The sequence below is a fragment of the Podarcis bocagei genome (assembly GCF_964188305.1).
Source record: "Podarcis bocagei genome assembly, chromosome: 7".
Lineage (NCBI taxonomy): Eukaryota > Metazoa > Chordata > Lepidosauria > Squamata > Lacertidae > Podarcis > Podarcis bocagei.
This window is the reverse complement of record NC_138132.1, coordinates 91,035,703-91,048,883: the sequence shown is the minus strand read 5'-3', so window position 1 is coordinate 91,048,883 and position 13,181 is coordinate 91,035,703.

Genomic DNA, 13,181 nt, shown 5'->3' with positions numbered 1-13,181 from the left:
CAGTCACAGCTGCCCTTAAAAGGAGAGGGAGGCAGGTCCGGCTTCCCTTGCACTGCCCTGTATGGGTCCCTTGGCCACCAGGACTGCTCCTGCTCACCTCTGGCAAGAAGACAAAGCACCAGGGAGAGTTGAGGCCAGCCTGGTGGCCTTCACCTGTTTTGGACTACAACTCCTATCTGCCCCAGCTGGTATGGCCATCTCTGTGCCATCTCCATAGCTGTCAACGTTCCCCCCCCCTTTTTTTAAGGGAAATTCCCTTATTCCGAATAGGATTCCTTGCAAGAAAAAAGGAAAAGTTGACAGCTATGGCCATCTCTGCCTCTGGTGGATAGGCCCAAAGGCATCTACCAAGCTGCACCTGAGGGACCACAGCTGAAGGGTTGAGAGCTCTGCAGCCGAGCCCAGGCAAGGGTTCCAGGGTCAGTCTCTGGCATCTCCTGCTTAAAAAAGGATCAGGTGAGAGGTGGCACAAAGGCCCTCAGCAGAAGGCCCTGGACTGCTGCTGCCAGTTAATAATAATAATAATAATTTATTATTTATACCCCGCCCATCTGGCTGGGCCTCCCCAGCCACTCTGGGCGGCTTCCATAAAAACCAAAAATACAATAAAATATCACACGTTAAAAACTTCCCAGAACAGGGCTGCCTTGAGATGTCTCCGGAATGTCAGGTAGTTGTTTATCGCTTTGACATCTGCTGGAAGGGCGTTCCACAGGGCCGGCGCCACTACCGAGAAGGCCCTCTGCCTGGTTCCCTGTAGCTTTGCTTCTCGCAATGAGGGAACCGCCAGAAGGCCCTCAGCGCTGGACCTCAGCGTCCGGGCAGAATGATGGGGGTGGAGACGCTCCTTCAGGTATACTGGACCGAGGCCGTTTAGGGCTTTAAAGGTCAGCACCAACACTTTGAATTGTGCTCGGAAACGTACTGGGAGCCAATGCAGGTCTTTCAAGTCCGGTGTTATATGGTCTCGGCGGCCGCTCCCAGTCACCAGTCTAGCTGCCGCATTCTGGATTAGTTGTAGTTTCCGAGTCACCTTCAAAGGTAGCCCCACGTAGAGTGCATTGTAGTAGTCCAAGCGGGAGATAACCAGAGCATGCACCACTCTGGCGAGACAGTCCGCAGGCAGATAGGGTCTCAGCCTACGTACCAGATGGAGCTGGTAAACAGCTGCCCTGGACACAGATTTGACCTGTGCCTCCATGGACAGCTGTGAGTCCAAAATGACTCCCAGGCTGCGCACCTGGTCCTTCAGGGGCACAGTTACCCCATTCAGGACCAGGGAATCCTCCACACCTGCCCGCCTCCTGTCCCCCAAAAACAGTACTTCTGTCTTGTCAGGATTCAACCTCAATCTGTTAGCCGCCATCCATCCTCCAACCGCGTCCAGACACTCACACAGGACCTTCACCGCCTTCACTGGTTCTGATTTAAAAGAGAGGTAGAGTTAGAACAGGGCTGCCATAGGTCTGGATCTTCCCGGACGTTACTGGGATTTCAAGGGCGGAATTGACTTCTGGGGGGGGGGGATTTCCGAAAGGCAGTGCTTTCTCCTGGATCTTAGGCAAGTCAATTGAAACAACATTGGGCTCAACAATTTTGGTGGTTTCCTTAAAAGAAGCTCAATAATTTTGGGGTGTCCTGGTTTTTACTTTATGAAATATGGCAACCCTAAGTTAGAATAATAGACAATACTGAGCTAGATGTGAAGCTGCCTTATTCCAGACCAGGCTACATTCTAGCTCAGTCATAGAGTTATGCTTCTCACCTTCAGTGGGATATGAATAAAACAGCAAAAGAATGTTTTTTTAAAATCCATTAATTATGCCTCATTTGCAAACTTGAAAAACAAGAACAATGATGGGAACAAATACAAAGCGGATTTGCTTACTTGTTCGTGTCCCTGACCAGAGATGCTCTGACCGGAGATACTCTGGATTCACCTCAGATCGTATAAATCTTTCCCCTGACCAGAGATGAGCATGTGAACTGCAGCAATTTCTGTTTGGTTTTTTGTTTTTGCCAGAATTTTCCAACATCCCTCGTTGTAAGCCAAAACACTGGGAGGGCAATACGTTGGCGAAGACCAGAGTAGACAATATGGACCTATTATCACCTGGTATATGACTTTTCAGTACTTCTCAGGGGGAAGCTGGAGTGAAACACCCTCACTCCCACCCCCCAGAATAGGAACAGGAGCAGGAGAAATTGCACTTTCAGGTGAGGATTGTCTTTTATTTAAAGATTGGTCACTCACCAGCTTAACCATAGCTTTTCTGGAGAAACGAAGGACAAATTCCAGGCAACATGGTTCAGTTTCATTACATACGTAGCATGAAAGGAACATAAGTGGCAATGTTCATCTACCCATGGACTTCTATGGAAAGACTCTAGTGAATATAATGGAAAAGAAAGGAAAACTGTTAATAGTGAAATACAGCACAGAAAAGAATGGATCACTTAATAATGTAACATGAGTGAGGCTCTTAATTTTAGTGTATTATAAAGAAAGTTATGTATGTTGAAAAACAGAAATTTTTTTTTTGAAAGAAAACTTTTATGCTTCTACATCGTGACATAGCCTTGTCAAATGCCCCAGGAGACACTATGTCATGTGGGAGTGTTAAATAAGTGAGTCGTACTGCCCCAAATTTGAAAGGGAATTCAGCCTAGCTGTTGAGGGCAGATAAAAAGCTGCCTGAAGTAGTAGCAAAACTCTCCAGTTTAAAGAGAAAAAATCTCAGTCATCTCATCTTTAAAGGTAAACTCATCCCCACCCAAGTCTTTTCAAGTAATCAATATCCCCCCCCCCCGCCAACCTGTCACAGTGGGGAGAAACATTTGGCCCACTTTGAGTATAAGGCATTTTCCTATATTAAATTATAGAAAATTATGATAATGGTTAAGGTCAATTTTACTACCTTTTCCCATTTTTTCTCTAGTCCCACTCAACACTTGCATGTGACTTCCCAAAGGTTACCCAGGAGAATATGCAGCCCCCAGGCTGAAAAAATGACCCCCACCCCATTTCCCGGCTTAGTGCTGCTCTCATCTGTGGCAGAAGGGTCTGCAGCTCCCTGTGGATATTATATCCCACCTTTTCTGGTAGGTGACACCAGTGCTTTATCAGGTAGTATTATTCTAAGAGATATCCAGAAGACACCGTTCTGTTGCAGCAAGTGCCATCTTCTAATTCAGTTTTTAGTATGATGGATATGCAAAGGTTAAGCTCAGGCAGCTACTGATGTAAAAAGCCCTGGGACCAGGGGACCAGCATGGGACCAAAATACCCAAAAGATAGTCTCTTCCCTTATACACCTAACCAATCGCTGCTCTCTGAGGAGATGGCATCCTGCAGACACTGTTTTATCGGGAGGTCTGTTCTGCTCAGTGTTGGAATACAATTCAAGAAGGACACTGACAAACTGGAACGTGTCCAGAGGAGGGCAACCAAAATGGTCAAAGGCCTGGAAACGATGCCTTATGAGGAACGGCTAAGGGAGCTGGGCATGTTCAGCCTGGAGAAGAGGAGGTTAAGGGGTGATATGATAGCCATGTTCAAATATATAAAAGGATGTCACATAGAGGAGGGAGAAAGGTTGTTTTCTGCTGCTCCAGAGAAGCGGACATGGAGCAATGGATCCAAACTACAAGAAAGAAGATTCCACCTAAACATTAGGAAGAACTTCCTGACAGTAAGAGCTGTTTGACAGTGGAATTTGCTGCCAAGGAGTGTGGTGGAGTCTCCTACTTTGGAGGTCTTTAAGCAGAGGCTTGACATCCATATGTCAGGAGTGCTCTGATGGTGTTTCCTGCTTGGCAGGGGGTTGGACTCGATGGCCCTTGTGGTCTATTCCAACTCTATGATTCTATGATAACCCTTGATATGCCTTGACTAATTTTCACAAAGTAAACAATAGATAGATATTGTATATTATGAAAGACCAACGAATTAAAAGGAAAAAGGACACAGTAAAAAGATAAGGAAGCAGTAAGGAGCCACAATGAGGTGGAGGGAAGTCATCACTAAACAGTTTAAGACTTAGTGTAGCAGTATTATCTGATGCTGAATTATTTTGGTTTCATAGTGTGTAGCTTATTACTGTATGTATTGAAAAATGTATGGATTAACTGTATAAATAATGAAACTCAATAAAGAATATATTATTAAAGAAAGACCTGCAAGCAACCATCATGCTCTGTCCACATGAGCCTTTTTATGTTAACGTCTCGCTCATCTGTGGGCCGCAAGACGTGACAGCCGACACATTGCATTTCTAGAATTTATCCCTTTTTGCTCCATTCCACCACCTTCACCCCGACTTGTTTATGATGGATTTTGTGTCACTAGAGCTATTTGCAATGTGAACAAGCGACACTCTTGTTACACTTGAACATGGGAGTGGTTTTCACCCCCCAGAACTGACTTGGAGAACCTGTTCACCTTGACTTTGGTGAAGAGGAATGGATGTATAAACGGGCAGTCGGCAACTATTGGCATTTCCCTAGCCAATGAGAGTTGTGGTTTGAGGGCTAAGAAAAGGCTCATTTCCGAAGATGGATGTGTTGAGAACCTAAGAAGAGCTCTGCAAGTGGTCCATCCAGCGCAGCATCTTTTTCTCACAGTGGCCAATCACTTGCCTATTAACTTATTAACTACTAACCCAGTTTGACCCCTATGCCTGTTGTTGCAATGCAGTTCTTCAAGGGCTGACAGATGCCTGCTTTTCACATTCGTAAGGATAGCACGTCTGTCAATTTGACACCAGACACATTCAGGAAAACACTATGCTGGTCATATCCATAAAGAAACAAGTTACATATTAAAATTATGCCGCACCTCACAACAGGGCTGCCTAACTGGGCAGGGATAAGTCATATGTGCATCTTTCAAATAAATAAAAAAGACAAGTAATGCCACATTTCCTCCTCTGTTTTGCTCTGGCCTGGACTGAATTGGACCTCCAACTTCACCTCCTTCCCCCCAAAACCCCACTGCAAGCAACACTTTGCTTCCCCAGGCTACCATTTCCACAAGACCCCCCCCCTCCTCACCCCCCACCCTGGGAGGCCAAGCGGAGTCTGACCCAGGTACCCCTTCGTCCCAGCTGGCCACCTTCTTTGGGAGGACATCCCAGTCGGGGGCGCGTGGGGGGACGCGGTGCCCACGGTATGCAAGGAAGCTGTAACACGACAGCAGCTGATATATTTACTGCCTGCAGCGGGGCAATATCAAGGGCCGCTTGAATAACCTTTTACAGGTTTATTTATGCAGAGGCCAAGGCCCTGGCCCCCCGCTGGGCCAAGCAGCGCAGAGGATTCAGCAATTCCAGCTCCCCTCATAAATCAAGCTGGCGGCTGGCTTGAGTTACGAGGGTCTCCCAGCAATGACAGCCAGCTAATCCCGGCCTCCTTAGCTAGGATTACTGTCCATCATAGTTCATTACCTTGGGGCCCAATCAGCGCCCCTCATCCTCTGGGGCGGGACGAAGAGCACATGTCCACTGGGCAAGAGACACTTGCTGCCCCGAAGACCTGTCATCGCAGCTATAAATAAAGTGACTTGTTTGCAGAAGAGCAAATTTAGCCTGTCCAGAAGGTCAGGGTGGCAGGGAGCCCAGTCTGGCTCCAAATAGCCCTCCATTAAAATGGTTGTCATGCTTGAGTTTCAGGACCAAAGGAGGAGAGAGGCGAGGGCCTTGAAAGGTGGGAAGAGGGCAGAGGGGCAGGAAGGCGCAAAAGCTCCGCAGGGCTCTCTGCCTTCCCTCACCCTTTGAGCACACGGAGCGCAAGGTTCTCCCTGAGGGGACCCTAAAGGGACTTCTGGGCTGTTCCCTTTCAGTTCACTACCGAGCCAAATTTTAAAGTGCTGGTTTTGACCTTAAGAAGCCCCAAACAGCTTGAGACAAGGTTATCTCCAAGATATAAGAATATAAGAAAAGCCCTGCTGGATCTAATCCAGTAACCTGTTCTGACAGTGGCCTGTGGGAAGCTCACAAGCGTGACCTGAGCACCAGAGCAATCGCCTCTCCGGTGGTTTCTAGCACCTGGCACTCAGAAGCATTATTGCCTCCAACCCCAGCCATCGTGGCTCATAACCTTTTCCGCTTTAGTCTGCTTTTCTGTGGTGGCTCCCATTTTGGAGAATGAGTTCCCTTCAGAGATCAGGTGAGCACCACCGATGGCCAGAATGGAGTGGGACTTTCACAGACAGAAACTGAGCATGTCAGTCCCTCCCTGACATACTAACTTCTGACACAGGTGGATATTTTATTTTGTTTTGTTTATATTGAGGAGCGTCCCCTCATGTGAGTTCTCTCCCCACAGTCTGAATCAGTGGAGCCCAGAAACAAGTTGGCCTAATAGGAAGGATGGCTCTGTCATCAACAAGCCTTTACCATTTATTTTGCCAGGGAACTTGGTCAGTTAAAGAGGTATTATATGAAGAAGGACTTTCTTTTTTATTATTAACTATTTTGTATTGTTGACCCAAATCTCCTGACACTCAGAGGCTGCTGCTGCTGTCCCAGCAGATGGGAAAGAAAGGCAAACCTATCTTAATTGCACTTTCTAGAAGAATATGTGATCCAGAAAATTCACAATTCTCGGAATTTTGTGATGCAATTCTCGAGCCAAATAATGTGAACAAGAATGTATATCTTAGGGGAATGTGGCTAAAATGCATATACAGGGAACTCCTCATTTACACGTGTCCAATATGTGCACAACCGCATATATGCACATCAGCCCAAACCCAGAAGTGGGGAAAAAGGACAAAAATGGCCCTAAAATCGCATAGAAAGACTCCCATGACCTTGGCCTTCTCCAGAATAATGTGCATAGGGGGTGTATTGGATCGAGCACGTAGTGGACTTTGACCAGGGAGAGCCAAGTTCAAATTCCTGATCTGCCATGAAAGGAGTTGAGTGATCTTGGACCCTGTCACTTTCAGCCTAACCAACCTCATAGGGCTGTTGTGAGAATAAAATAAGGAGAAGCAGCTAAAACTATCAATCACTCCTGAGTGCCTCTGAATACCACTTGCTGGAGAGAGCGGGCTCATGTCCTGCTTGTGAGTTTCTCATAGGCATCTAGACAGTGTTCGAAATTCCCCAGGTGCCAGGTGTGTTTTGCTACTGGTGTGGGTCCAGTTGCGACTATGTGGAGATTTCCAGGCGCCAGATTGGAAACTGACTTGGGCACCTTAGTCCTCCATCATCACATCAAGGAAAGTAAGTGCAGGGCTGAATACAGATCTATTTGACTGTGCCGCAGCCTCTCCACAGGCCACCCAAATGGAACTCACAAACCACAGTTTAAAAACCTCTGCCTTAGTCCATAGTTAATACCATTTCCATTTCCACTGTGTGTGTTTCTCCTTCTTGCATACTGGGACAGGTGAATTGTTGTGCCAACAGGCTATAGTCAAGCAATGTAGTCACAGAATCGTATAATTGTAGTGATGGAAGAGATCCTGAGGGTCATCTAGTCCAACCCCCTAGATTTAACATGCCATTTGGTTATATATCTGAGTTTCCAACACTGCATCTAGATGGCCACTGAGAGAAAAGGATGCTGGACTAAGTGGGCCATTGGACTGATCCAGTTGGCTCTTCCTATGTTCTTAGAACCATGTATCCCACCCCGAGATTCTTGAAGTCAGTATGGGGGCACTGACAGATGGGTCACCAGTCTTGCATGCAGAGGATTCCCTTTGCATCTTGTCTTCATGCAGAACATGGGTGGAGAGAACCCCACCCTTAAACTTCAGAGCTGGAGCCATTTTTGCCAAGGGGTGAAACGTTTCCTAGCAGGCTGGCCTTTCAGCTGTCACAGCTGCCGATGGATTCCAGTCTGTCAAATCCTGCCTTAGCACAGCTGTTGGGAGGAAAAAGAAGGAAGGATGTGTGATGAGAAGCTGCTGAGGCTGTTCAGAGCCAGTGGGGCAGCATGTTTTTAATGCACTGGGAATTTGGAGAAAATGGAAGGACACGGTGACAGATGCTGCCGTGTACAGTTCTGCAGTTTACCGCATGGGGCATCTGCACAGGGACCCCGAGATTCCCAGTCTGAGCTTTGTCTTTATAAAGAAACCAGGTTAAATTGCTGGCCTCTCCAGCCAAAAGGATCTCAGGTGGCATCCATGGCTGGAGAAAGCCTATGCCTGAACTCTTTGATCACTGCCAGTCAAGAATACTCAGCTGTAGACCAGTAGTCTACTCAGTGGCGTAGCGTGGGGGGTGCAGGGGGGGCCGGCCGCACCGGGCGCAACATCTGGGGGTTAGGGTTAGGGGGCGCAAATCCACGGGTTAGGGGGCGCAAATTACTTGCCTTGCCCCGGGTGCTGACAACCCACGCTACGCCACTGAGTCTACTACTGCATGAGAATAAGGCAGGATCATATGTAGTAGGGTTAAAGCATCCTTTCCCATGTTGTTGTACCCATTTGTTCTTTCTCCCCCTATCATCTCTGGTCAAACAAGCTTTTGCTGAGTTTTAAAGCTCTACAAAACCCTACAAAGTCTGTTAACAGATAATGGTGGTAGGAGCATATGACCCCTCCTCTCTTGTGCCACCTTCAACACTCTCCAAAAACTGCTTTCCCGATAAGATAGTGCCAATTATCTCCTACAGACCCCTGCTTGAGCCCCAGGAAGTCTGGAAAGGAGATGCTTAGAATGGACGAAGATACACCGTAACTCTTTTATGGAAGGCTGATGATAAAGACTACAGAGGTGGTGTCAGTGCCATGGATTAAGAGGATTTCAGAAAACCTGAGCTGCCTAGAGGAAAGAGATTCCCAAGTGACTTGCAGAGGCCAGTCTGTCTGAATATCTTGGGGGGAGGAAGTGAAGAGCATACCGTTGCCTTCAATCTTTCAACTGAAAGGAAATGGGGAAACCTGACCTTATCCTTAGGATGGCAAAGAAGCAACTATCCCATCTTTCAAGGCCTAATTAGCCGCTGCTGTAGGGGCAGCATCTTATACGTCTCCTGTGTCGGCCTTGCAGAGGATGCCCAGCCTGGACAAAAGAGACAGTCTTTCCAGGCTTCCTGCTTGCCCACCTCCATGTTAGCTGGTGGCATGGGGAGATCTGCCTGATGGTTTGGAAGGGGACTGGCTCTGCAGCCAATAACCACTTAGCTTCTACTCTCGCCAGCATCTTTGGCCTACATGGCTCCCATTCTTGACTCCACTGCAGTGCACAATGCAACGTAAGGTGTTGTTGTATCACAGAACCCATGCTTTAGGCCAGGGACAGAGAACCTGAAGCCCTCCCAATGTTGTTGGATTACAGCTCCCATCAGTCTCAGTCAACATAGCCAATGGTTTGGGATGCTGAGTGTTGAAGTCCAGCAATTGAATGGAATGGATGGAAAGAGCTGGGGGGTTGGGGTAGGAGACACCAAGCTATATTTAAAAGTAGAAAGAACAGTATCATTCCCAATTCACAGAAGCTATATTAAAGGGCCTTCTGCAACAGAAGTGGTGTAGCACCCTGCTTGTGGCTAACGCTTAGCTGGAATGAAATATTCAACGCAGCAATAGAGAAATAATAATTTATTTGTCAGGCAAATAAATGAGAGACACAGTGGTATATGGTTACCAAAGCTCTCTGCCCTTCCAGCCCTGATGGCCAGCACTTATATTCCCTCAGCCCAGCCCTCTTGCTCCTCCTTTGGCTGCCTCTGTCCAATCAGCCTGGTTGAAATTCCTATTGGCTGTTTGCTAGAACCAATCATAAAAGATACACCCATTTCCTATTACCTTTTATGGGAGACAAAGAGCTATATTTCCTTCTATCTATAAATGGCAAACAAGTAGCCATATATCTTACATTTACCTCAACCAGGCACCTTAATTATCAGATTATCTTTGCCCTATTGCCCTATTCACTGCAAAACAGATGGCTAATTGTTCTAATTTTACCTTAAACAGAGATCTTGGGTTCACCTTCTCACACACCATCTATGAAATAAGAATCTAACATAAGAATCTAACATTTCTTACTTTCTAAATCCTTTGCATAATTACATTTAAGCCAATATATTCCATACATAACATAGATTTTTAGAAGAAAGGAACTTAGAGAACTTAGAGAACTTAGTTCTCTGACGCTTCAAAGCAGCTTCAGAGAGAAGCCTCTTTCCTTAGCCAGCTGCTGTTTCTATTAGCTCTTGCCCTTTTAACCTTATGAAAATGTGGCTCAAGTTTTAATGGGAGGCACAATAATTCTTACTATTTACCAACTTTTAATTGTGTCTTTGCAGCTTGATTGTATTCTGTAATTTGTATGGTCAGTGTGACCTTTTGCTCCTAGCCTGTAATTTCCTTTTACAACCCTGAGGCACTTGCTTAAACAGGGGCCATTAAACAGGAAGATAAACAGCTGCCAGAGCACCCAGCTGGTTTATGCCTGGCATGAGAGAATGAGAGATACAAACATTTACAAATATATATGTCAGGGGTTCAGGGGCAGAGGCACATGGGAGGCAGGAGAGGGAGGACCATTGGGCAGAGTCCGAGGACAGCGAGGAGGAGGAGGAGTGTGGCCCAATGAGCTTTTCCAGCGAATCAGGGGATTCCCAGGAGGGGGCACCTGTAGCCAGGGGAAGAGGAGCCCCAGAGGGGACTCATCAGGGGGAAAGAGCCAACAGGGAATCCCGAAGCAGCAGCTGGAAATCAAAGCCGGCTTCCCCTCCAGAGCGCAGCGAAGGGGGGGGGGAGTTCCAGTGTGTCAGGAGAAGCAGCTCCGTTGTCTGGAAAGGAGGAGAGGCCAGAACAAGCCACTCTTCCGGAAGGGGAGGGGAGCAGTGAGAGGAGTGACGTAACCGTCAGGAGAAAGGTTGGAGGCTGGACGGGCGCGCCAAGTTCAAATGTGCAAGTGCGCGGGGAAACGGAGAGCCCGGGGGAGGAGCCAGGTCCCAAAGCCCGCAGGAGGGAGGGAGAGCCGTCGGGAGATTCAGCGTCAGAAGAATCTAGGAGGGGCGGAACTCCAGCGGGCAGAAAGACCCTGCGGAAAAGGAAAGACAGGAGAAGGTGGAGCAAAGCAAGCATCTTAAACTGGTGTAGGGGAGGGACCGATTCAGAAGGGACTTCTACGGTCTAAGCTAACAGACGTATGGCTGCACGCCGCTACGGTGGAACTACTAATGGACTTCAATAAAGACCTTTGTATATAAAGAGAAACTGGCGTTGGTCCTTTGTGAGCTGGGACCTGAGGCAGCCGTGACAGTAAGTCCCTTCTCCAAGTACGCAAAAAAATTTTTTTGCAAAGCTCACGAAGTTTGGCAGCCATGAGTATGGAGGAGCAGATAACAGCCCTGCGCAACGCAGTCACAGAGCTTTCCACTGCGGTAGTGGTCTCTCAGCAGAAGGGAGAAGAAGCGGAAAAGCGATGCCAGGATCTGCAAGCCAGGTGGGATCATGCCTGCAAAGTGGGGTTCCCGGGGTCCAAATCAGAGGGAATTGGTCTCGGACGGAGGGGGGGCTCTTTAGTAGCCCACTTCGATGGGAACCTGAAGCAGTATCCCAGTTTCCGAGCAGACGTCGTATATGCGCTGCATTTGCTTCGGGCGGATTTTAGAGATGAGGAGGAGAAAGTGGGTTTCATTGTGTCCCACTTGCATGGGGAAGCTAAAGCCTGGTTACGCAATTTGTGGCGTGAAGATGGTCCTGCGCGCAGGAATGCTGATGAATTTATCAAAGCCATGGACACTTGCTTCCAATCCACCGTGGACGTGGATGTGGATGGACTCACCCTGGAAGTCCCCATCACAATTGACTCTGGCAGCAACGCAGACTTCGTGGGGGTGCAGTTCATCAAGCAGCATCGCATAGAGCTTCTACCAGCCACGCTGCCCTTAAACGTCGTCACAGTAGATGGCAGGAAGCTGCTGGGTGGGCAGGTGGTACAACAGACGCCACCCATGGTGATGCAGATTGGAAATCACCGAGAGGTCATCAGTTTTAACGTCACCCGCCTGTCAGACACGCCTGTAGTGTTGGGCATGAGTTGGCTGGACAGACACAGTCCATCATTAGCGTGGTACCAGCGACAACTCACCTTTGGCTCATCCTACTGCGCACAACATTGCATCCAGACCGGCCAGGAGGCGGAGGACCAGGAGGAAGGGCAGCAGTTGCATCTGGGCATGGTGCAGATGGTCCCCCACAAGTACAAGGGGTTTTTGGAGGTCTTCTGCAAGAAGGAAGCCGACCAACTGCCACCCCACCGGCCCTATGACTGCGCAATTGACCTCTTACCAGGGGCGACGCTGCCGACTGCGAAGTTGTATTCCATGTCCGAGGATGAGATGCAGGAACTCAGGGAGTTCATAGAGCACAATTTGCAGCGAGGATTCATCCGAGAATCCAAGGCAGTGGGGGGCAGTCCTGTGTTTTTTGTGAAGAAAAAAGACACGCCCCAACGGAGACTCGTAGTTGATTACAGGATCATAAATTCCAGGACAAAGCCCACAGCATTCCCCATGCCCAAGATTGACGACCTGCTCGCGACGGTGAGGAAGGGGAGGATCTTCACCAAGTTGGATCTGCGCGGAGCATACAATCTCATACGCATGCGAGAGGGCCCCGAGCCTCAACGAGGTCACGGAGATTCTGGACTCGAGATGGGGGGAGGAGGGGGTAGAATACCTCCTAGCCAGGGAAGGTAACCCGGCCAGCGCCAACAGTTGAGTGCCGGTTTATGCTCTGGAGGAACCGCTTCTCAAGGACGAGTTCCATGCACTCTTCCCACACAGACCCATGCCAGCGGATCATTTCGACGACTGGCTTTTTACACCCACACTTTCCGCCAGCACGTTCCAGGGTTTCTCCTCCGCAGAGGAGATGCCGCCAGAATCGAGCCCTCCAAGGGGATCGTGCTCGGGGGTGGACACGGACCGCTCTTACTGGTGGGACGATCAGCCAGAAGTGGGGTGGGGCAGGAGGTGGCTGAGGGGGCCTTGGCAAACAGCATCGCCCGAGGTAACTGGGGGAGAGGCGGACATGGACATATTGGGGGAGGAGGCCGGGTTCGAGCACACATACACTGAACTGGGAGCAGAGGAGATCGACGTCGACGAGCTTGTTACGGACTGGCCGGATCCAGATGGACGGCGGCGCACCGGAGGGAACGAACTGTTTCCGGCATCTACCCCCGCAACGATGGAGCACCCGG